The following is a 25,012-nucleotide window of genomic DNA, read 5'->3' as shown; positions in this document are numbered from 1 at the left end:
GTAGCCCAGGCTAGCCTCAAACTCACAACAATCCTCCTGCTTCAGCCTCAAGTGCTGGGATTACAGGTGTGTGCCACCACATCCAGCCCTACATTAAGATTTTGGCAAAGATTTAGTAATTTTATTAAAAGTAATCATCAAGATATGCAGTAGAGGCTCCTGAGTTCAAGGTCAAATGGGGGTAAATAGTGAGTTCAAAGCCAGCCTGAACTACACAGCAAGATCCTTTCTCAAAAAGATTTTTTGAAATTTAAAATTAAATGAAAATGAAAAGAGTTACAAGAAATAATCAACATTTTATAAAGTACATGATCAGTATTCCAAATGAAAATATAGCTCGGTGCCTCTCACACTGTGTGTGTGTGTGTGTGTTTTAATGTGAGAAATAGATTGTAGTCCTAGACCAGTTTCAGGTAACATTATTTTTGTTTGTTTCCTAGTCCTAAACAATGAGAGATTGTACCAGTTATAATTTCTTTTAAATTTTTCTTTCAGGATGTGCTGAGAATGTTTTACTTTTATTTTCATATTGTCATACTCTTCAAATTTTCACCCATTAAAGGTGGATTTTTTAATTCTATAATTATTCCAGTATCATCTGTTACAGTGGGTTCTCAAATGATGTTTTTTAGTTGTTTTGAAATTAATTTCTCTTATATAAAGAAAATATGTATGTATGTATATTTTCTGAATGTACTCCTACCAAAAATACCCACTACTAATAAAAAGTTTTCCTCCCCTAATATCCACAAATCCTTATGCCTCCTTATGACAAAAATCCTTATGACAAAAATACACATGCCAAATATATACTTTATTAGAGAACATATATATATGCATAAATATATACTTGTACATTATATATACAGACACTAGTTGAATGATCAAGTTTTGTTTCAAAGAATTGGTCACTAAATGAGGAATTGAATAGAGTATGTACAATATTCAGAGCAAAGAAATGGGCAAATGAAACACCAACCTGATGACTTTACTTTTATTTGTATAACTCCTACCCAGTACTATAATATATAGTAACATAAAAGTACAGTATTGTACAGTACAATCAGACAAAGTTACAGTACTGTATAAACAAGGTGTACTCTATCAAAAAAGACACTGAGGCCCTATAAACAAGAGATAGATAGATAGACAGATAGATAGGAAGGATGAGGAAGTCCAAATAGTCATTTAACAGGTAGGGTGTTAAGAGGAATGCCTGTATACATATAAATATTCATTTATACATATAACTGTGCATATATTCATACACATGAATTTTATACATTTACAAACCTAAATACAGATATAAAACAATATATGCACATACGTGTCTGCACAGAAAGACATTTACCATTCGAGGATCTTGTTTTTATTGTAAGAGAATATGCTATTGTACAAATTGTTCTGCAACTTGCTTGTCCCTACCCCAGTTCTCCACTTAAGGGTACATACATTTCTCTATATTTTTTTCCACTTGTTTCATGGGATATATATCTCAATCCTCCTATTCAGAGCTCTCAGGGGCACAGTTTAAACCAACAGGAAATATTTTGACATTACCAGTAAGTATGGGTTTATGTCAATCTCTAACATAGTTACCTCATCACCCGCTTCTTTTTCTAACTGAATGATGAAATTATTAATAGTACCTATCTGGCAAGCTAATTGGCAGGCCTCAGTGAATAAAGGTGTATAGGTCATGTAGACTAGGTGTTTTGAACCTTTTCAGGAATTTTTAGTCCTTCTCAGTATTTTGTGTGCTAATCCTAATATTTTTCAGCTTGTCACAAAGATTAGATTCTGCCTGCCAGACACTAAAGGAAATTGTTCAAATCAAGGACATTGGATTTCCCGCCATGTCATAGAGCTGCTCACTGTAGAGCTCTGGCCATTCTCTGAAAGGGATACTAGGTGATGGCAGCCATGCTCCTCACAGCCGGGCCCCAGCAGGAACCTGTTCTTTCAGAAATTGAATACCTTTAAGGACGTGGATGCATACTTCACCCAGACCAAATGGGATGGCCTATCTCCTGTACAGAGAGCCTTGTACAGGGATGTGATGCTGGAGAATTATGGGAACATGTCCTCCATGGGGTTTCCACTTCTTAAACACTTTTTTTTTTTTTTTTTGGTTTTTCTCTGGTACCGGGAACCGAACTCATGACCTTGTGCTTGCCAGGCAGGCGCTTTGCCGCTGAGCTAAATCCCCAGCCCCGGGGTTTCCACTTCTTAAACCTGCTATGATCTCACAACTAGAGAGAAGTGGTGAGCTGGAGGGCCTATCTCCACTGGTCCCTGTAACTGGAACAGACCCTCAGGGCCTCTGGACTGTAGATACTGATATACATACAAACAATAATTTGGGAAATGAAATATATGAAGAAAAGGATAGCATATCATTTGAACCTCCAAGGGACTTTTCCCTGGAAACAGACTTGAAGGAAATATATATATACCAGAGGAACCACAGGAAGTCCACTCAGCAGGAAGGATACAAAAGGAAAACAGCAGCAGCATGGAGGGAGCAGTGAAAGATGAAACAAGCTCCATGGAGGAGTATTCCCTTAGTCATAGTCCAAATTTGTTTCAGCATCATACTATCTCCACTGAATAGCAGCACCCAGGTTATATAGGACTGATGCAGGCCTTTGGCTTTCACACAGAACTTATTCACCATAAAATAATTAAAACTGTGGAAAGACCTATCAAATGTGAAGATTTAGTGGAAATCTTTAGATTTGACTCTCAGCCTAATCAGCATCTAGAAAACTACACTGAGAAGCCATATCAGTGTGTGGAGTGTGGCAAAGCCTTCAGCGTTATCACAGAATTAATTTGGCATCGAAGATTTCATAGCAGAGAGAAACCCTTCAAATGTGTGGAGTGTGGGAAGTACTTCAGTTACAGTTCCCACTATATCACACAACAGACAATCCACAGTGGGGAGAAGCCCGGGCAGTGTAAGGTTTGTGCAAAGGCCTTTAGTGTTAATGGGAGTCTTAGAAGGCATCAGAGGCTACACACAGGAGAGAAGCCCTACCAGTGCCAGGAGTGTGGAACTGGCTTTAGCTGTAGTTCTACATATATTAAATACTAAAGAGTCCACACTGGAGAGACACCTTATGAGTGTAGTGGCTGTGGGAAAGCTTTCAATGTTAATGTAAAATTAATACAACATCAGAGAATCCACACTGGAAAGAAACCTTATCTGAGCAGTGAGTGTGGCAAAGGCTTCAGGTGCAGCTCTCAGCTTAGGCAGCATCAGAGTATCCATACGGAGAGAAGCCCTATCAATGGAAAGAGTGTGGAAAAGCCTTCAATAATAATGCAAAACTCAGCATCAAAGAATCCACACAGGTAAGAAAGCCTATGAGTGCAACGCATGTGGAAAAGCTTTCAGTGTCAAAGGGAAACTAATCCAACACCAGAGAATCCACACTGGTGAGAAACCATATGGAATGAATGAATGTGGGAAAGCCTTCAGGTGTAACTCAGCTTTGGCAGCATCTGAGGATCCATACTGGGGAGAAGCCCTACAAATGTGATGAATGTGGAAAGGCTTTCAGTGTTAATGCAAAACTAATACAGCATCAGATAATTCACAGTGGGGAGAAACCATATGAATGTAATGAATGTTGGAAATGCTCTACTTCTAAAAGAAACCTACCTGATCATCACCGAATCCATACTGGAAAAAAGTCTTATCAGTGCAAGGAATGTGGCAAAGCCTTCAGTATCAATGCCAAGTTAACTAAACATCAGCAAATACATACTGGAGAGAAACCTTTCCAATGTATGGAATGTGGGAAAGCATTCAGCTGTAGTTCTGACAATATTATGCACCAGAGAATTCATACTGGAGAGAAGCCCTTTCAGCACAACGAGTGTAGAAAAGCCTTCCATGTTAATGCCTATTTAATTCGGCATCAGAGAAGCCACACTGGGGAGAAACCATTTCAATGTGTAGAGTATGGCAAAGGCTTCAGCTTTAGTTCTTACTATATTATACACCAGACTATCCACACTTAGAAAACCTCACGTGTGTAATATCTGTGGGAAAGTCTTCAGGTATACCTTCCAACTTGGTCAGCATGAGAGGATCCATAATGAAGGGGAATCTTAGTGAGAAGGATGTAGGAGCTCTGAAGGTTAATGCTGAAATGCATCATGCATCATCACATTCACCTTGGAGGAATACTCAGAGAGGGAAGTGACTGTGGCAAAGTCTTCACATGGAAACATATCTTTTCTGTTTTATTCAATGTTTAATGAAGAATGTATCACCAGTTAAATATAATATCAAAAAATGAATAACTCCATTCTGTACCAACAACCAAAATATTGAGAAATATTGAGAAAAATGTTGAGAAAAATCTCTCCTTAGCAGCATTAAGAACAGTTGATTATCTAGGAACAAACAATTGTTTTATGGAACTTACATGGTGAAAATTGTAATTCTCCACCAAGGGCCATCAAAGGAAACTTGAATAAATGGAGAGAGAGAAAAAAATGTGTCTTTATGTAGGAAAACCCATATTATAAAGATATCTGCTCTACCTAAACTAATTTATTTCCGTTTAATTTTTGGTACAAGCACGTATTTTGTAAAGAGGAAAAACAGAGTTCACTTTTGCAAAAGAGAGGACTTTTCACCGTATCAGATGAATGCTAGAAACAAAATGTTGATAAGTGGATCATTCAAAGTTATTTCTAATATGTTTTTGTTTAAATACTCCCAAATAAAGCTACAAAGGGAAAGCATTAAAAAAATGGAAACTCTGAGCCTGGAGGTGTGTATCTCCTTTGGTTCTGCCTCATTTTTCCTGCCTTGCACTGCAGTCCTTTTCCAGGGTGACTTAATCCTCAGGCACAGCACAACCTGGACCCCCACTTCCCTCTTTCCAAGCATGACATTTACTGCACCTCTATTTCACCTGGACCATTATCTTCCTTAGGTCAATGCCCCTCCCAACCAGATTGTTCAAGGGCTGTGTGTGTAACTCATCTGTCCTATTTCTCTTCTTGGCATATACACGAACTCTGAAAAAGGTCTTCCAGTTCCACGTGTGAATGAATTAGGTTCCTGCTCAGATAAGCACTTACAACATTTTTAATAAGCTTGGGCTCACTCCTTTTAATAAGTGAATGTTCTTGACATGAAGATATAAGGACATATAATAAAAAAGGAACTTTGTATTATTTAGTACCTCCCCATACCCAGTGGCTCTATCAGAAGGAAACACCACATCCTCTGTCCAGAAATCCTGGAAAACACTGCTATACTATTGTACTGCTGTGAATTTTTTAATTCACAGCACCACCTTCCTTGCGGTGTAGCTGGACACAATTGATGGGTTAAATATGTAAGTAATATAAATTATATAAACGAGAGACAAGATATATAATACCAAAATTACAGATATTTATATCTGCTTTTGTTAACTGTAATATACTTATTATTTTATTGTACAATAAGCAACTTCTATTAGGACACTTTATTTCACCACAGACACCAGTTGGCAAACTTGAGATCAAAGACACCATCCTGCTGGTACTCCACTTCTATGACCCACCCAATTATCTTAAACTCAGAGGTTTTCTCAGCACTGGATTTTCTCCAGTAACTCAACATAAACTCACTGCAGAGTTCTCTTTTTTTCTTCTATTTCTGTTTTTGTGCATGCTCTTGCATCTGCCTGGAAAATCCCTCCATCCATGGTTCCCTGAGGAACATATGCTTTGACACCAATTGTGAGATTATGAGCTGTGTACTTAACCTCTAACTTGTAAAGTGGAAACACTAGGGGCATATACTCCATAGTCCTGTTGCAAATAGTAAATGGCATGTGCAAAACATTCAAGAGAGATGCCTGGAACAGAGGTTATCTCTCAAGCGTTAGCTGGCATAAGGATCCTTTCCAAATGACAATCCCTCTTCATCTTTTCTCCTAGGAAGTTGATACCTGCTGACACCATGGACCATATTCCCTAGTATCAGAGAATCTCTGACCGTGGTCGGCAGTGACCCTCAGTGGAGATAAGAATGATGGAGAAGAGCCCAGGAGGAGGTAAGAATGATGCTTGGAAGGAAGACAGTTAGCAACTTCTGGGTCTCAGAGAGGAGGTTGCCCATGCCAGGGAGAACCAAGAGGAACCATCCAGGGTGGGTCACCTGGCTGAAGAGGACAATGAGGGGAGAGCCTGAGCCTGCCTTTATCGGGCTCTCTGAAGGAACAGCAAGCCAAGGAAGAACAGGCAGCTTAGAATTGTCAAATTTGAATGATTCCATGGGCTTTGGTTGCTGAGGAGGTCTCTAGTTGTCTGGCACTTGGCCCCCATTGGTTTAGAGCAGTTCAAATATTGCCAAGTGGGAGTGAGATAAGCAATTAGTGGGCCTGTGAACTCAGGAGGGGTTGGTTTTGAGAAGAAAGACATGCTTCTGTGGGACAGCACTCTTCACTATGCAGAATGAGCTCTCCTAGGAGGAGAAGTCTTCCTTCCTCATAAGCTCTATGAGATGTCCAAGCATTGTAAACTACAGAAAGTAAAAATCTGACTAACATATGCAGATCTTGTTCCTTCTACCCAGAAGACACTCCTGTCCCAGTCACCAGTTCAACTTGCTTTCTGTTACTAACCCCTCAAGGCTCTAATGGCATGTGACCTATTGCAGGGGTACCTAAGGGGTCCCTAGATGAGTGAGTGATCATAAGCAAGCAGTAAATCTCAGTGGATGAAATAAATCATTACATATCTCTGGAGGATGAGAGGCCAAGGTCAAGGTGTGACAGTGTTGGCCACTCTGGGAGAAAGGAAAACCTCACTCTCTCCCCTCCAGTTTCTAGTGGTAACTGAGAAGCTTTAGTGTTTGTTCCTGATTAGATGCATCACCTTCACCTCTGCCTTCATCTTCACATGACCTTCTCCCTGTTTAAGTGTCCATGTCCAAATTTCATTTCCTATAGAGGACACTGGGCATTGTATTAAGGCCCACATTAAAGAGTTCATTTTAACTTGGTTACCTCTGTAAATGCTCCCTATGTTGCCCAGACTGGACTCAAAAGTTCCAGAAGTGACTTGTACCATGCAAGTGAACCCAAATACCTATTGATTACTCATCAGAAGCCACGAATGGCAGCAGGCAGTGGGATGATGTAATTAAAGCACTGTGAAAAAAATAAAATACTGAAAGAGGGGTGGTGTCTCTGCATTAGAGCATGTAAAAGGTCCTGTATCTGATCCCTAGGAAGAAGAACAAGAGGAAGAGGAAGAGGAAGAAGAAGGAGAAAGAAGAAGAGGAAGAGGAAGAAGAGGAAGAGGAAGAAAAAGAAGAGGAGGAGGAGGAAGGGCAAGGGAAAGGAGAAGGAGAAGGAGGAGAGAGAGAGAGAAAAAGAAAAAAAGAAGAAGAAAGAAAGAAGAAGGAGGAGGAGGTAGAGGAGGAGGAAGTGGAGGAGGAAGAGAACAAGAAGAGCAAGAAGAAGAAGAAGAACAAGAAGAAGAAGAAGGGAAAGGGGAAGGAGGAGGAGAGGGAGAAAAAGAAAAAAAGAAGAAAAGAAAGAAGAAAAAAGAAAGATGAAAGACGAAGAAAGAAGGAGAAGGAGAGAAGGAGAAGGGGAAGGGGTAGGGGAAGGGGATGGAGAAGGAGAAGAGGAGAAGGAGAAGGAGGAGAGGGAGAAAAAGAAAAAGAAGAAAGAAGAAGAATGAAGAAGAAGGAGAAGAAGAAGAATGGAGGAGAAGGAGGAGAAGGAGGAGAAGGAAAAGGAGGAGAAGGAGAAGAAGAACAACAACAACAACAACAAGAAGGGGAAGAAAGGGAAGGGGAAGGAGAAGGAGAGGGAGAGGGAGAAAAAGAAAAAAAGAAGCAGAAGAAGGAAGGAGGAGGTGGAGGAGGACGAGGAGAAGAAAAGGAGGAGGAGAGGAGGGGAGGAGGAGGAAGAGAGGAGGGAGATGAGAGGGGAGTACCAGGGGAGGAGGAAAGCAGGGCTGTTCAAAACATACATCTGAGAAATCTGACAGAAATGTACTTTCTCTACAGAAAGGCTAAAGGGGTTGGTAGTCCATGCCTATTATCACAGACCACTGGGAGGCTGAAGCAGGAGGATCACAACTTTGAACCCAGTCTGGGCAACTCATCAGCGGCAAAGCACCTGCCTGACAAGTGCAACGTTGTGTTTGATTCCCTGTACCGGAAAAAAAAAAAAAAGAAAGAAAAAAAGGATTTTGCTTAGTGGAAAGGCCCTGCATTCAATCCATAAATAGGTCATGGTTTGTGATGCTAAAAGGTGTGCTTACTTGTACTCCCCAACTCCTCTATCCCTGCACCGTCACGTGGCTTCTCCTCCCTCTCCCTCCATGGGTTACTGATCCCTCACCCGCTTCCCATAGCACCTTGAGAGCTCACTGTGAGCAGGCGCTCCTGACACAGACGCCTCTGCTGCCTCCCTGACATGCAGAGTCAATGCTAGGTGAATGTAAGTGAAGGATTTCAAGAGAACACACTGACAGATAAATAAGGGTTGGATGTATTAATGAATAGCTTTATTGCCCAGGTAAACATTCACCACAGTGTCACAAGAAGTCCTTTTAAGAGTAACTGTACTTTATTGAGAAGCTCATTTCAATCTTGATACAATAAGTACTGTATTAGGTTTCAGAAATAATGTCTTTGGGAACAATTACAGTGTACTATGAATACGTATAAATAAAGACTCCCTCCAATACTCCAAAACCCACAGTACTAGAAGCTGAAAGACAGAGGACTGGACTAAATACATAGGATTTCTTATTTATTTCTTTATTTATTTACTTAGTATTTGTTGCTGCTGTTTTGAGACAAAAGCCTTGCTAAATTACCCAGGCTGGTACAGCTGTTTCTGCCACAGAAGTCTGTTCTAGTTTCATTTCGTATTTGTGTTTTTGCAATACTAGGTACAAATGGCATCTTGCATGCTAGGGAAGCATTCTACCACTGAACCATGAACCCAGCACAGAGTATCTCTGTTTAGGACACTTGGGCAAGAGTTTGGGTCATACAGTTTTTTCCAGTTTTTTTGCTTATTAATATTTCATCTGTGATTAAGATTATTTTCACAATTAGATACTGCTAGTGTAGGGATTTCAGACATATTTATTTATTAGTAGGAGCAGTGTGGATTAAAATCAGGGAAATTCTAATACACAGTTTGTCTCTTAACCTTTTTATTTTCTTTATTTTATACTTGGAGACAGTTCCTCTAGATCACCCAGGCTGCCCATGAACGTGCAGTCATCCAGCCTCAGTGTACTCAGCTAGGATGACAACCACGTATCACTGCACCCCAAAAGGCCACTCACACACACCTTTCTAGAAATATGCAAAATGTTATTTAATCAAGTATCTGAACCAGCAACTTGGTACATAAAATTAACAACCACATGGCTCTGTGTGTGATCCCAACAAAAGAAATGAATGAATTAAGTAAAAAATAACCACAGAGAGATCCTGAATATGCAGAAAGCAGCAGAGACAAGGCTGAGAGGAAGCACATCAGACTGAATGACCACAGTAAAAGTCCCTGAAGAGGCTTCTGCTGCACTGCCACTTGAATGATAAGGTGGCCAGGTAAGGTCATCTGCACCCGTACCCTGGCTACACCAAAGGCTGAGGCAAGAGGATGGCAAATTCCCAGCAAAACTGAGTAACTTGAAAATACCCTCTCAAAATTTTGAAGATTTGGATGAATAAAGCTATGGATGTAACTTGGTGGCTGGTAACTTAGCATGTGGCAAGTTCTGGATTCACTCTCCAGTACCACTGACAACTTAAGAATTAAAAAAAAAAATCCAATGTGGTGCACAGCTATAACCTCAGCACTCAGGTGACTGAGGCAGGAGGATTACCATGAGTCTGAGGTGAGCCTGAGCTACACAGTGAGTTCAAGGCCAGTCTCAACTATATATTGAGAGCCTGCCTTTAAAAAAAATATGAAATGAAAGGAATGGGACTTTTCTAATTGGTATAGCATGATTGTGAGAGGAAATTTAGATTGTGTGGGGACCAATTTCAAACTTCAACACTATTAGGAAAAATCGTCTTCATCGGGTGGGTGAGTAATGACCTGATTTGGAATTATACTGTGTAAGGTATCTCGTGATGTGATTTCATTTGGAATACATTTTTGTTTTTCCTTGAGTGCTTATTCACTTGACAGGAATGAAATTGTTCATGTGTGGCCTTGAGACCTAATGATGTTTGTAGTATCTCAAATTCCTTCATTTCTACAAGAGCTCTGTACACAATGGAAGTACTTAGGAATTATAAATGAAGTAGTTTGGGAAATGGTAGTAGTTAGGCTTCAAGGAAGATGCCAGCAGCCAGTGTGGTGGCACTTGCTTGTAATCCCAGTACTCAGGGAGATAGAGTCAGGAGTACCCATATCCAGTAGAACTTGAGCCATGCTAGGGACACACTGTCTCAAAATAGACCAAATAAAAAGGGCTGGGGAGGCAGCTAGGGGTGAAGGCCCTGGACTCAATCCCTAGTACCACATAGAACAAACAGCTGGCAGCCACTGGCCTCTTCCAGCCTAGCTTCCTTACCCTCTCACACTGTGCTAAGGTTGGACTTTGTGAACGTTAGCATAGAGAATGTGACTTCCAAGATGAGTTCAAAAGACACTGTACCTTCCATTCTTTCCTTATCCCTGCCTAACCTCTGCTGGCCTTCACAGGGAGCAGTCGGGGAACCTGTAACAAGGAAGTGCGCCTGCACGTCTTCGTCCCCAGTAGAGCCGGATATGACTTGGATCCCCAAACAAACTCAAGGAAGATGGAGCCAGAACCACCAAGTCCAGAGCTAATTCTACACCTCAGCTAAAAGGAGTACTAATCAGCCACAAAGAAGGATAAACTCGAGACTTTTATAGGTAAGTGGATGCAACTTGAGATCATACTCATAAGTGAAATAAATCAGACCCATATGTGTAATCATCACATCGTCTCACTAGCGTGATAAACTGAGAGTAAATAAGATCCAAAAGTTACAACAGATACTGTGAATTGGGGAGAAACTGTTCAAAAGAAAAGAGAAACTGATGGGGGAAAGGGGAAAGGAAGGGAAAAAAGAAAAAAAATATATATATGCACACAAGATAGTTATACAGCTAGTTTCTCTTTACTGAAAAGGATGATCTGTGCTAATATTGTCTGGACATCATTTCATGCCACTATCTGGTACTCTGAGGAAGTACTACGAAGATAACAATGTGCAATGTAATAATTATTGTTACTCTGCTGATTTGAAACTGTTTTATTTTATTTCTATTTTTCTTCTCTTTAAAATATAATATCAACAAGAATGAAAACTGAGATAGGGGATTTGGAGGAATGCAGTGGGTGGGGGAGTAAACAAGGGAGAAAAAGTGGTGGTATGTACAGGTAACAACTCGCCAAGAGAACTGTAAACTCCATGAACTTCAAACAACTGCTAATAAAATAAAGTATTAAAAATTTTCAAAAGGAAAAGGTCTGTTAGAGCAGCAGTAATACACGTTAAAGTATGATACATGTATGATACATGATACAGTAATACACGTTAAAGTGTGATACATACATACCTGCCATCTAGTGGGGATGAGGAGTGGCCTAGCCAATGGGGAGTGAGAAACCTCCTCATTAGAATGGCTGCCAAGTCACACTTGTGGTGTCACCAGCATGTGATCACTTACTTGGCAGGACCTTGGCAACACTGAAACAGACTGTTCAGGTGAGCACATCCCTTTCTGCTTTCTCCTTTATATCCATCCACTAAGATGAATAAATCAAACCAAACCTGGCCCTTGACATTTCTCGTCAACTGACGTACTTTCAATGGCAATTTCCAGTGCCTACGGAGAACAGGAGTAGGTGGCTCCCATTTCAACCTCTGGACTAAAACTTTGGGTTTTGAAGCCTCAACATCTATACAGTGTGAAAAATATATTATATGGTGTTTTGTGCCACCTCAAACCTTTTTGAATTTTTGGTTGTGGGAGTACTAAGGATTGCTCCGAGAGGGATTCTTTCAGAGAGCTATTAGCCAGCCTTTTTTATGTTTCACATAGAGGCAGGATCTCACCATGTATTGCCCACGCTGGCCAAGAACTTGTCACCCTCCTGCCTCTGCCTCTGAAGTACCTCAGAGGCAAGTACTTCAGAGTGTGTGTGTGACACCATCCCCAGCTTGAGCTGTTTTTATATAGGGAGAAAAAACTATCAGGTACAAGATTTTGGTGAAGCTTTGACGAGTTTTAGTAAAAATAAAAACTTCCTAAGGAGGAAGAGGTAGGGGCAGGAAGATCAGGAGTTCAAGCCCAGGAGTTTAAGCCCAGTCTGGGCTTCCCCATGAGTCCAGTGGCATCCTGGACTAGAGATTCTCCTGCTTCTGCCTCATGAGTACTGGGGTTACAGGCTGTCTTGTTTAACATTACTTTCAAAGTTCTCCTGTAGTATTCCGTGAAAATGTTTCATGTTCATATCTCATATAGTTTGTATTTTAAAATAACATACAAATTTAGGCCTTAGACCTAGTAACCAACATTTTATATACAAGGTTACAAAATACTTCAACTGAAATATCCAGATTCATATTTGAAAAAGTCTGGACTATGATTTAGTGCCCCTCAATTTCCAGACACCAGGAACAATGTAATGTAGCCCTAGATCATGCCCGGGTACCGCGTGTTTTCTTTTGTAAAATTCCCTGGGCCTTAACTATTGAATTTTCGGGGAGGGGGTTGTTTTTTGAGACAGGTCCTCACTTTGTAATGCAGGCTGCACTTGGACTCACTATGTAGTCTAAGCTGGCCTTGAACTCCTGGTGATCCTCCTGCCTCCGCCTCCTAAGGGCTGGCATCATAGGCTGTCCTATTTAAAATTACTTTCAAAGTTCTTCATGAGCATTTCCTGGGAATAGTTTATGTTCTTATGTCATAATCATCAAATCCTCAAACCCTAACGATGAACTTTATTTCTGGAATTGTTCAAATATCATATATATGAGTGGGTGATCAATACCTGGTGTTGTTTTAAGGTAACCCTTAAAATTCAATCTTATTATATTAAAAATACGTATATACATTTTCTCTGAGCACATCCCTCTAGCTCCTGTGACACACATCAGTCCCTACGAATCCTTTCCTTCCCTCTGCACCATGGCAGCTTCATGTATCTCAGTCTAGTGCCAGATCTCATTTCTGTCCGTGTATTCTTCTTCCATTCACTGGAAGAGGCACATCCCATAATAAAACAGTAATTCTGAGGGGTCTCTTGTTGTATCAAAAATTACCACAGACATTTTCATTGTGTCTTTAGTTTAAAAATATGTTTTGGGGAACATTCCATGTTAATATAACATAATTCTCAATCCTGATATTCCATAGTCAGTTTAGCGTCTTCCCCACCGAATGAGATTAGGTCTCTTCAACACTGTGAAAAACTCAAAAACTAACACCGGTACTCAGTGTATGTTCACAGGGAGGACAGGTAAACAGCCTATGAATATTCCTGAACCTGTGTCTCAGTCTCAGTTTGTAAAGGAGGTGTTGATGTCAGGTAGCCAACAGAACTGGAGTGGCACTGAAGGAACTGACAGAGTGAAAGTAGGCTCTGCGGAACTGGTGCGGAATGCCGTGAGTTTCCCTGGTGAGTCTTTTGTCTTGGCACCCGGGAGAGCTGGCTGTGGCTTACCCGCACTGTTGTCTTTACACACAGGAGTATCCTGTCTTGACCCAAGGCATATTTCTCGCCTGAAGGTGTGCGTCCGGCCGTCTCTTACAGACGACTTCCCCTTTCTCGGGTCCTGAGGTGAGCTAGTCCCGCATTTTCCAACACCTTCCCACAGCACCCAGGGGCTCCCACCACCAGGATCTGCACCCAGCTCCTTCATCATTATTCAGGGCAGAGTCCATTTGCTGAGGAAATCCTTCCACTCACTCACAGTGCTATGAAGAACTTACGCTTTGACACTAATTTTTAGATTGTGAGAAATCTACTTCACATTTAGCCCCTAAAAAAGAAATACTACACTAATGGCACCTACTCCATAGTCCTCTGGTGCACGGTACAGGGCATGTTGAAACACTGGGGAGAGATGGCTGGGAAATTGTCATCTCTACAGTGTAGCAGCATAACGATCCTTTCCTAATGAACATCCTTCATTTTTACACCTAGGTGACTGATTCCTGCCAGCACCACTGACCAACTTCCATCTCTGGTCAGAGGGTCTCTGACCTCGGTGGGCAGGGCCCCTCAGGGCCTTCCCCCCTTGATCCTCCGTTTGTGGAGCCCTCCTGAGGGTGCAGTTTGTCATCAACTGCTTAAGGTGGGTGAGACACGTGGCCTTCCTTTCTCCTGCTTTCTGACCACCCCAGGTCATGACACCTGCAGTGCTTTCCTAGTGTGGATGTTGGAGAGAGGATGAGCAAGAGTCTCCAGGTCAAGGAGGGGACGAGAATGAGGCCTGGAAGGAAGACTTTATTACTTCCAGGTCTCAGAGAGGAGGTCGCCCCTGCCAGGGAGAACCAAGGGGAACCATCTTGGGTGGGTCTCCTGGCAGAAGAGGAGGATGAGGGGAGGGGCTGAGCCAGGGCCTTCACAGGGCTTTCTGAAGGCACAGCAAGCCGGAGCAGAGTCAGAAGTTTACAAGTGGCAAATTGGAACAATTCCATTGGGTGCGGCTTACTGGGGAGGTCACTAGATGTTGGCACGAGGCCCCGGATGCGTTAGAAGAGAGAAATGCTTGGGAAATAGCTCCTGTGAGAGAGTTAGGTAAGGAAGGTGTTCAGGGTATAGATGCCGGAAGTGTAATTTGGCATAAGGAGGACGTGGCTCTGGTGGGATTTCTTATATTTGGAAGAGTGGGCTGCCTTGAGAAGGAAAAACCTCCCAGGCCAGCGGGCCTTTGAGGCATCCAAACTTCATAAAATATACAAGGTAAAAAGAACTCTCCCACCCCTGCATCACTGCACTGTTTTCCCCACCTTGTCTTCCTTAATGAGAGTCACTAATTGCTTGCCTGGACTCAAACAGCGGGTTGAAAGCTCGCTGAGGACAGGCGTGCTTGGGCAGAGTACCAACAACACTCTGTTGTCTCTCTGACATATAGCGGCTTCCTAGGTAAGCGAAAGCGAAAGTGTTTGAAAAGAAGTAACATATATGTAAAAACTGCCTGTTGGGCTGGGTCGTCTTTATGGATCAGAGTATCCTTCCAAAGACCAACCATAGTTCTCGACTGCAGGAAGCAGAACCAACTGCCTCTCACTGATGATTTCCCATTGCTCTACTACTGAGGACAGCTGGACCCACATTCTGCATCAGCTTTCTTAAGCACCTGAGTGCCCTGCTACCTTGAACTTCATCGTGTCCTTCACCATCCTTAGGCCCATTTGCTTGAAAAATTCTGCCGTCCACAGCCATTTGAAGAACTTCTATCTAATACTAATTGTTGGATTGTGAGCAGTGTAATTTACATGTATCCTGTAAAATAGAAATACTAATGGCACCTACCTCATAGTCCTGTGGAGGTTATAAATGACGTCTACAACACTGAGGAGAGATACCTAGGACATGGTCATCTCTCCAGTGTTACCAATATAACTAGCCTTTCCTAATGAACATCCTTCATTTTCGATCCCAGGAGGCTGATTCCTGCCAGCACTACTGACCAATATGCATCTCTGGGTAGAGGGTCTCTGACCCTTCACCCCTTAATCCCTGCTGTTTGTGGAGTCTTTCTGAGGGTGCAGTTTCTGTCATCTTCTCTTGGAGGTGAGTGAGACACTTGGCCTTCCTTTCTCCTATTTTCTGACCACCCCAGTCCATGACACCTGCAGTGTGGATGTTGGAGATAGGAAGAGAAAGAATTTACAGGCCTAGGGTATGGAAGGAAGACTTTATCTACTTCCAGGTCTCAGAGAGGAGGTTGCCTCTGCCAGGGAGAACCAAGGGGCACCATGTGATGTAGTTCACATGGCCAAAGACAAGCATGGAGAGGTCGAGACAGGGCCTGTGCTGGGGTGTCTGAAGGCACAGCAAGCCAAGCAGAGGCAGCAGCTGAGAACTGGCAAACTTAATCAGTTCCATGGGGCTCTGTTTGTTGGGGAGGTCACTAGATGGCAGCACAAGCCCCAGATGGTTTAGAGCAGGGGAAATGTGAGGGAAATGCCTCATGTGAGAGCCTTAGGGAAGGAAGGTATTGAGAGTTCAGGCTCAAGAGAGGTTTGTTTGTACAGAAGGACAGGACTCGGATGGGATTTATTGTGCTTAGAAGAACAGGGCAGCACTGGGTGGGGTGCACCTGCCAGGCTAGCAAGATTTTCTAGGCATCCACACATCATAAAGTACAGAGTAACATGCACTCTCCCATGGCTCACCACTGCACCCTTCCACTACTTCCCCCACCTTCTCTTCCCTTGGGGATCTCACTTATTGGCTCTCTGCTTTGCAGAAGCAGCTTGAAAGCTCACTGAGGGCAGCAGTCTCTGGGACAAGCACCTTTGTCGTCCCCTGTTGGCTAGACAGAACTTTAGGTTCATGGAAGCTAGCATGTGTCTAGAAAAAGCATATAGATACGTAAGTGTGGGTCATCTTCACAGCTTGCAGTATCCCTCCCTAAGCCAACCATACTTCTCACCCAAAGCCAGCAGAACCAACTGTCTGTCATCACTGACTTTCCATTTCTCGGCCACTGAGGTGAGCTACACCCACACTGTCCCACACTCATCCCACAGCAACCCAGGCTCTGCCACCCAGTATCACACCCTGCCCCACTACCATCAGACAGGGCAGAGCCATTTGCCTAGAAAATCCTTCCAGCCCTGTGAAGAATGTGCTTTAAAGATGGGAATTGTTGGATTTTGAGCAATGCAATTCACTTCTAGCTGATAAAATGGAAGTAGTAATGGCATCCACTCCATAGTCCTGTGGAGAATAGTAAAGGGCATGTGGAAACATCGAGGAGAGATGCCTGGGACATAGTCATCTCTCTAGTGTTAGTGACATAGCCATCCTTTCCTAATGACCATCCTTCATCTTCCTCTCAGGAGCCTGATTCCTGCCAGTACCACTGACCAACATCCATCTCTAGGTGAGAGGGTCTCTGACCCCGGTGGGCATGACCCCTCAGGGCCTTCAACCTCTGATCTCCCTGTTTGTGGAGTCCTTCTGAGGGTGCAAATTTTGTCAACACCTCCTTAAGGGGAGTGACACACTTGGCCTTGCTTCTCTCCTGTTTTCTCACTGCCCCGGGCCATGACACCTGCAGTGTTCTCCCAGTGTGGATGCTGGAGATGAGATGAGAAAGAGTTTGCAGGCCTAGGGGGTGGATGAGAATGAGGCATAGAAGGAAGACTTCATCTACTTCCAGGTCTGAGAGAGAAGGTCGCCCCCTGTCAGGGAGAACCAAGGGGAACCATCTGTGTGAGTCCCCTGGCAGAAGAGGAGAATGAGGGGAGAAGCTGAGCCAGGGCCTTCATAGGGTTTTAAGAAGGCACAGCAAGCCACAGCACAGTCAGAAGTTTACAAGTAGCAAACTGGAACAATCCCATTGGGCGTGGCTTATTGGGGAGGTCACTAGATGATGGCACGAGGCCCAGCATGGTTTAGAGTAGAGAAATGCTAGGGAAATAGCTCATGTGAGAGTTAGGTAAGGAAGGTGTTGGGAGTATAGATGTAGGAAATGTAATTTTGCATAAGGACATGGCTCTGTCTGGTGGGATATCTTGTGTTTGGAAGACTTGGCTGCCTTGAGAAGAAAACATTTCCCAGGCCAGGGAGCCTTTGAGGCATCCATATTTCATAAAATACAGAAGGTAAAAAGAACACTCCTGTCTTCCACCCCTGCATCATTCCATTGTTTCCCCACATTGTCTTCCTTAATGAGTATCACTAATTGCTTGCCTGGGCTCAAACAGCGGGTTGAAAGCTCGCTAAGGACAGGCATGCTTGGGCAGAAACATGCTTTGTTGTCTCCCTGATGTATAGAGGCTTCCTAGGCAAGTGAAAATGAAAGTATCTGAAGAGAAAAAATATATGTAACTGCCTGTTGGGCTGGGTCATCTTTACACACTGGAGTATCATTCCCAAGACCAACCACTGTTCTCCACTGAAGGCAGCAGAACCAACTTGCCTCTCACTGACGATTTCCCATTGCTCTGCTACTGAGTAGAGCTGGACCCACATTCTGCATCGGCTTTCTTAAGCACCTGAGGGCCCTGCGACCTTGAACTTCAACCTGTCCTTCACCATCACTTAGGGCCAACCCCATTTGATGGAAAAATTCTGCCATCCACAGTTATTTGAAGAACTTGTGTGTAACACTAATTGTTGGATTGTGAGCAGTGTAATTTACATGTATCCTATAAAATAGAAACACTAATGGCACCTACCCTATAGTCATGTGGAGAATATAAGTGACATGTTTGAAAAAATGCAGAGAGATAGCTAGGATATAGTCATCTCTCCACTGTTAGTGGCATAACCTAATGAACATCCTAATGAACATCCTAATGTTCCTAATGAACATCCTAATGTTCCTAATGAACATCCTTCATTTTTGCTCCCAGGAACCTGATTCATGCCAGCACCACTGACCAATATCCATCTCTAGGTCAGAGGGTCTCTGAGCCTGGTGGGCAGGACCCCTCAGGGCCTTCACCCCTTGAAACTCTGTGTTTGTGGAATATTTCTGAGCCTGCAAACTTTGCCAACACCTCCTTAAGGTGAGTGAGACACTTGCCCTTTCTTTTGTACTGCTTTTTCACTACCCCGGGCCATGATACCTGCGGTGTTCTTCCAGTGTGGATGTTGGTGATAGGAAGAGAAATAGTTTGCAGCCCTAGGAGGGGACAAGAATGAGGATGGTAAGGAAGACTTTATCTATTTCCAGGTCTCAGAGAGGAGCTTTCTCATGCCGGGCAGAACCAAGGGGAAGTATAAGAACCTAGGTAAATGCAGAAAGTGTTTCAAAAGAAAGAAATCATGGATCATTAGCAGTTATACTGCATCTTCTTCACAGATCAGAGCATACCCCACTAGACAAACCATACTTTTCAGCTGAAGGCAGTAGACGCAACTGTCTCTAGTTGACAACTTTCCATTTCTCAGCTCCTGAGATGAGCTGGACCCAGGTCCTCCTACTCTCTCCCAAAGTCTCTGGGGTTTGTGCTGCCCCAAACTGCATGCACCCCGATATGTGGGACTGGGTAATTCTTTGCTGTAAGGGGATATCTTGTTCTTTGCAGGGTAGTTAGTAGTGTACCTGGTCTTTAACTAGTAGTTGCCAGTAACACCACTCAGCATGAACCAGGAATCATTTATTATATTTTTAAAAGACTTTTTAAAAAGCATAAGAAAATGTAAATAGAGATCACAATATATGGCCAGGACAGCCAGAATATTTACCTAGAAATTTCTATCCTGCTATGGAGGACATTCCTTCACCATTTGAAACTAATGGTAGTAAAAGAAAAAAATTCTTATTCTTCAAGTATAGAGTCACTAAGACTATAGCCTTTGAAACTAGAAAAGTAGGAGTCAAGTCTGACTGTGTGACCTCGGTCCAATTTTTAACTCTCTGAGCCTTTTTTGTCTCGTGAACTACAGCCAACATATACTTATCTTTTAGTTTTTTTAGAGAATTAAGTGAAAATAAAAGTAGACAGGTTAATGCATACATCTTGCAGCGGCTACTGTTATTTCACTTCAGGAATGTGCTCTTCATTTATGGTTTACTGTCTAGTAATATGGTATACTGTTTTCATTTATGGTTTACTACTGTGGAATTTTGTTAATATGGGGCATTGTCATCTATCTTTCAGGTCATGTAGAAGGATTTTGTATAATGTGTACGATGCAAGAGCATATTACCCAGGCACTCAATAATCCTGGGGATGTTATTAAACCAGATTTGTCATCAATGAAATGCAGCATAAGTATCAACTAGAGAAGTATTTTTTAGCAAGGCAGTCTTTTCCTGGGATGAGGGCTAATATTAAGGTAGGGATCCCCCTACCTCAGCCTCCTATGTAGCCAGGACTATAGGCATGAACTATCATGCCTGGCTTTTAGCTAGTTAGTTTTAATGGCCTAGATGATTTTTTAACAGCCCAAAATGTATTACAAAATAAACCAGATGTATTTTTTGTACATAGATATGTCTCTCTTTTTTTGAGACAGGGTTTTACTATATAGTGCAGGCTGCCCTTGAACTTACTGATGTAGCCCAGGCTGGCCTCAAACTCATGGCAATCCTCCTGCCTCAGCCTCCTAAGTGCTGGGGTTACGGGTGTGTGCCACCATACCCAGCTGGATATGTCTTTAATCAGTAACAGATGTTTAGTAAAACATTTACTATATAAACTATTTTTTAAATTTTAAAGAGATGACAATATAATAAAGAAGACTGTGGTTTAATATAAGCAACTTTGAAATGATTTAAAACTGAGTTTGCTAATAAAATCATTTACAAAGGGCTTTTGTCAGTCGGATTTCTCTGCTGAATAGTCTCTCATATTGTCTCTTTATATTCAGTTTATATTGTTTTAATCTGGTAAATTAATTCTGTATTATACATAGTCACCAGAATTGTCAAAATAAAGATAATTATACTTTTACACAAAAATTTATACTCATAGCCTAACTAAATTTATGAACAAACTTTGTTTTTTACTATTTAATTTTAAATTTCTAAATAGGTTGCAAGAAATTTTCTTAGGTATTTTCTAAGTGCCTCCCACGCTACCCCTCCCAGCCAAGGGTCTCACTGTGTAGCCCAGGCTGGCCTCAAACTCGAGATCCTCAGCGCTCAGCCTGGGATTACAGGCTTGCACCACCACACCGGGCTCTGTGTGCTTTTTGCATTCACTTTGACATCATTTTAATTAGCCAAGTTGTACTAAAAATGCATACAAAGAAAAAATGCTTTTCACTCTTAATCTGGTGTCTAGTTTGGTTATTATACGGATGCATAATTATACAATGATAAACTATAATCCTCTTGTCTTAAAAGCTGCTCAAGATTAAAGATTAAATTGGCCCTTTGTATTATTGGTGGACCAGAGCAGACAGTGAAGAAATCTTTAAAACAATTGGGTTCTGGCAAAATTTTAGGCAGGACAGTTCTGATTATTTTGATTATGTATACATTTATTTTTAGACAGATATATATAGCAGGCAGGAGTAATAATCTAGTTTTTAGGAAAGTGTCACTGCTCTGAATGTGTGCACATATACACACATACAGTTGAATCATGGAATTGCTATTTATATAGGTCAAAACTGGTAAAATATTGGAAGTTCTATATTGTTTAAGCTAGAATATATTTACAAACCTACACATATAAAACTCAGTGTCTAGTCGGTTGGTGCTACTCATACATTTGTGCTAGTGATTATTTATAATTTTAAAAAATACTTTTTTCTTGCAACTGCTTAGTCATTTAGGAGGACTGAAATGTTGCTGTGCAGCTGAGAACATGACTTGTTCTGTGGTCACTGGTACGGAAACGAATAGGTTGGATATTTGTGTTCTGCACAGGTCTCTTATGGATTTGGGTGTCATGTTTAAAATGGGTGCACTAACCTAACATTTTGGACGAATCTGAGTCAATAGAACTAATGTGGACTTTATTCAAGTGGAATTGGATTAACTTGGTAAAGACACAGAGTCACTCTGTGGCTTCTCCTGGACTCTCAGGAACTGCAGCTCCTGTGGGCTCTTGCTGAAAGTGCGTGGTGCTTGTGTTAGTGCTACTTCCTCGTTAAGTGTAATTATTTTGGGGCTTTTCTGAGTAACATGAGATGTAACTTTGCAGCCAAGGCATTTAATATGGAATGATAAAACCTTGTCTCTGCTTAAAACTTATAGGTATAGCTAGGAACGTCTGTTTTGGAAACCAAGAAGATGCCCATGAATTTCTTCAGTACACTGTTGACGCTATACAGGAAGCATGCTTGACTGGCATCGATGCGTGAGTATAAGTCGTTTCTTCAGTTTACATCGCTGGCTTACCACGCTTGTTTTGCCTTTTATGTTGAAAATACACAGATCTGTTTGCTTTACCTTTTGGCTGTGCCTTGCCGCTTCCTCACCTGATTTGCATTATTTTAAAATGAGTAAAATTTAAAAAGATGTGCTTACTGTCCCAATTTGAATTTGTTGAACTATAGATGCCAGGAAATCAACTACTGGTTTCGCTGTTCTTTAATTCTGAGCGTCAGGATGCCTTGGCAGATCTAGAAGTACCTGCTCTTCTTTTCTAATTGTGCCAGACACTTTCTCTGTTGACCTCCAGCCTTATAAATATGTTTGCTGTACTCTCGCTCATACCTGCTCTCTCTCTCTTTCCAGTTCCTACAGCTTCTCCCTAAAATCTAAGTGCAGACTCAAGAGAAGGATGGGTGAGACAGTCACGTAACATTCCTAACCCACCTGCTACTGCCCACGCACCCGGTTCCCACACCTCCCTTTGCATTCCACTCGCTTCTTGGCCCTCAAGGTCTGGATGATGACAGGCTCTGCCTGTTCTACCTTCCCCAAATCCCACGCGGGGTCACAAGCCTGTGAGGGCGTCTTCCTCCTGCTGCTTTGCTTCTGAGCCCCATTCCTGCCTTGATTTCAAAGTCCCTTCACAGTTTAGCTCCTTCCATCATCCTCCCAGGACCCTGCTGTATTCCTCCAGGCAGGGCTGGTCTCTGGGGACCATGCAGGCTGATTTTTTATTTTCCGTGGCTCTCCTCTCTGAATTCATGTTCTTTTAGAAATACACATGCTTTTAAAATCCAGTCATAGCATCTGTACTTTTGCAGAATTCTTATATCACTGTTTTGTCTCTTTCAGATTTGACAGACACACCCAGGCCACCACACTGACTTACCAGATATTTGGAGGATATCTAAGATCCAGAGGTCAGTTTTTGTTCACAAGTCCATAAAGTGGCGCATGCATGTGGTATCAGAATGAAAATAGTAGAAATAAGGAGAACTAGAGACTCCCTCCCCCTCCCCAGAGGCAGCCCCATACCAGCTCCTAGGATATCCTCCGGGCAGTCTCTTACTCATGAGCAAGCTGAGAGCCAACTATAGAATACGTTTGTTTTTCCTTAACCTTAGTAGTAACCTTTCTATTTGAGCACACAGAGGTCTAACAGGTTCTTTCATAGCTTCAGCCGTGTCCATTTGTTTTATTCTCCTATTGATGGATACTTAGCTTTCTATTCTGTTGTTACCACCAGGGCCTTATTGAACAGCACCCATGTACTCACGCTTTTGTGTCTATGTACAAGTGCACATGACAAACTCTTGGTATTAGAATTTGAGTCATAAGATGTATTTTAAATGTTGATACTGACATCTTATCATTCTAAATGATCATATCAGTTTATATTCCAGCCAGTAGTGTACAAAGAGCGAAATTCGTGAGACACTTTCCTACACTGTAAGATTAACTTTTTCCCCAGTGTAGTAGGAGAAAAGTCATACTTTTCTTTTAATTCTTTTACTTTAAGTACTATTTGTACTCTGTAATTTCAATAGTTGAACCTATCATACTGACTACACTTTGCTTATCTTTTGTATTTTATTTTAATTTCAGTCCAGTGTTTCAATTGCATGGGCGTTTCAGATACTTTTGATCCATATCTTCATATTACCTTGGAGATAAAGGTAAATTTAGTAAGTTTTGTGGTGGTCAAGTTTTAAATCTTTATTACTCTTTGACGTTTCACTTAAGTAATCTTAATAAGCCAGGTTTTTTTTTTTTTTTCTTTTTTGAGACAGGGTCTCACTATGTAGTCCAGGTTAGTCTTAAACTCACTGTGTAGCCAAGGCTGGCCTCAAATTTGTGGCAATCCTCCTGCCTCAGCCTCCTGAGTGCTGAGATTACAGGCATGTGCCACCATGCTTGGCTATAAAACCAGGTTTTGGATACCTATATTAGCAAACCTTGGATGGTTCTTATTTTTTTAGAAATTGGTTTAGCATCTTGCATTTTCTGAACTATATTTTTGTTACTCTTGAGCTTTTATTTTTGTGAATACAGATGTAAAACATGCTTTATGATGAAAAGGACAAACACTGCAGATATATGTAAAGTCTGCCGTCAGGATTAATGCACTTCGTCATTTGATATACATTACCCCAGAATAGATTAGGTACTTTTTATAAAAATGAGATTATGAACCAGGGCATGGTGATGCATGTCTATAATCCCATGACTCTGGGAGACTGAGGCAGGAGGATCACAAGTCTGAACCCAAACCGGGCAACTTAGTGATACCTTCTTTAAAATAAGAATAAGAAAAGGGCTAGAAATTTAGCTGCATGAAAGTGCTGAGCCCGATCCCCAGTATTACAAAAAAGAAAAAAAAAGAAACTAGACCCTTGTCTACCACCATGCACTAAACTAAAGTCAAAATGGATCAAAGGTCTAAATATTAAAGCAGAAACACTAAATCTATTGGAAGAGAAAACAGGTAAAAATCTTGAAGACATAGGTGTAGGCAGGTACTTCATCATAAAACCCAGACCACATGGGAAACACTACAAAGAATAAACAAATGGGATCAAACCTTACTAAAAAGCTTTAGCACAGCAAAAGAAATCATCAACAGAGTAAAAAGATAACCCACAGAAGGGGAAAAATTATAGCCAGCTGTCCCCAGACTAAAGGATTATATCCAGAACATGCAAAGAATTGAAAAAAATTACAGTCCCCAAATTAAAAAACCTAATCCAAAAATAGGCATTGGGGATGATATGCACTTTTCAGATAAAGAAATACAAGTAGCAAATAAATATATGAAAAAATTTTCAACATCATTGATCATTTGAGAGATGCAAATTAAAACAACACTGAAAGACATCTCACCCCAGAAAGACAACATCGCTCCCCAGAAAGAATGGCTGTCATCAAGAAATCAACCAATAGTTGACCAGTATTGCATGTTTATATCTGTTTTCACGAGAAGCCACTTTGAAGATATCAATATGTAATACAACC

The 25,012-nt window shown here is 41.7% G+C and overlaps 1 protein-coding gene and 1 pseudogene across 2 annotated transcripts in view; both read left to right on the top strand.

The window, feature by feature from the left end:
• The window catches only part of LOC106149996 (ubiquitin carboxyl-terminal hydrolase 42-like), a 107,486-nt gene that overhangs the window by 79,584 nt on the left and 2,890 nt on the right, over positions 1–25,012 (top strand). The gene's annotated exons all lie outside the window — the stretch shown is intronic.
• Positions 840–7,314, top strand: LOC102025093 (annotated as a pseudogene).

This window comes from Chinchilla lanigera, unplaced genomic scaffold, assembly GCF_000276665.1.
Source record: "Chinchilla lanigera isolate Chin_1 unplaced genomic scaffold, ChiLan1.0 scaffold00059, whole genome shotgun sequence".
Classification (NCBI taxonomy): Eukaryota; Metazoa; Chordata; class Mammalia; order Rodentia; family Chinchillidae; genus Chinchilla; species Chinchilla lanigera.
This window is presented reverse-complemented; position numbering and strand designations above follow the sequence as displayed.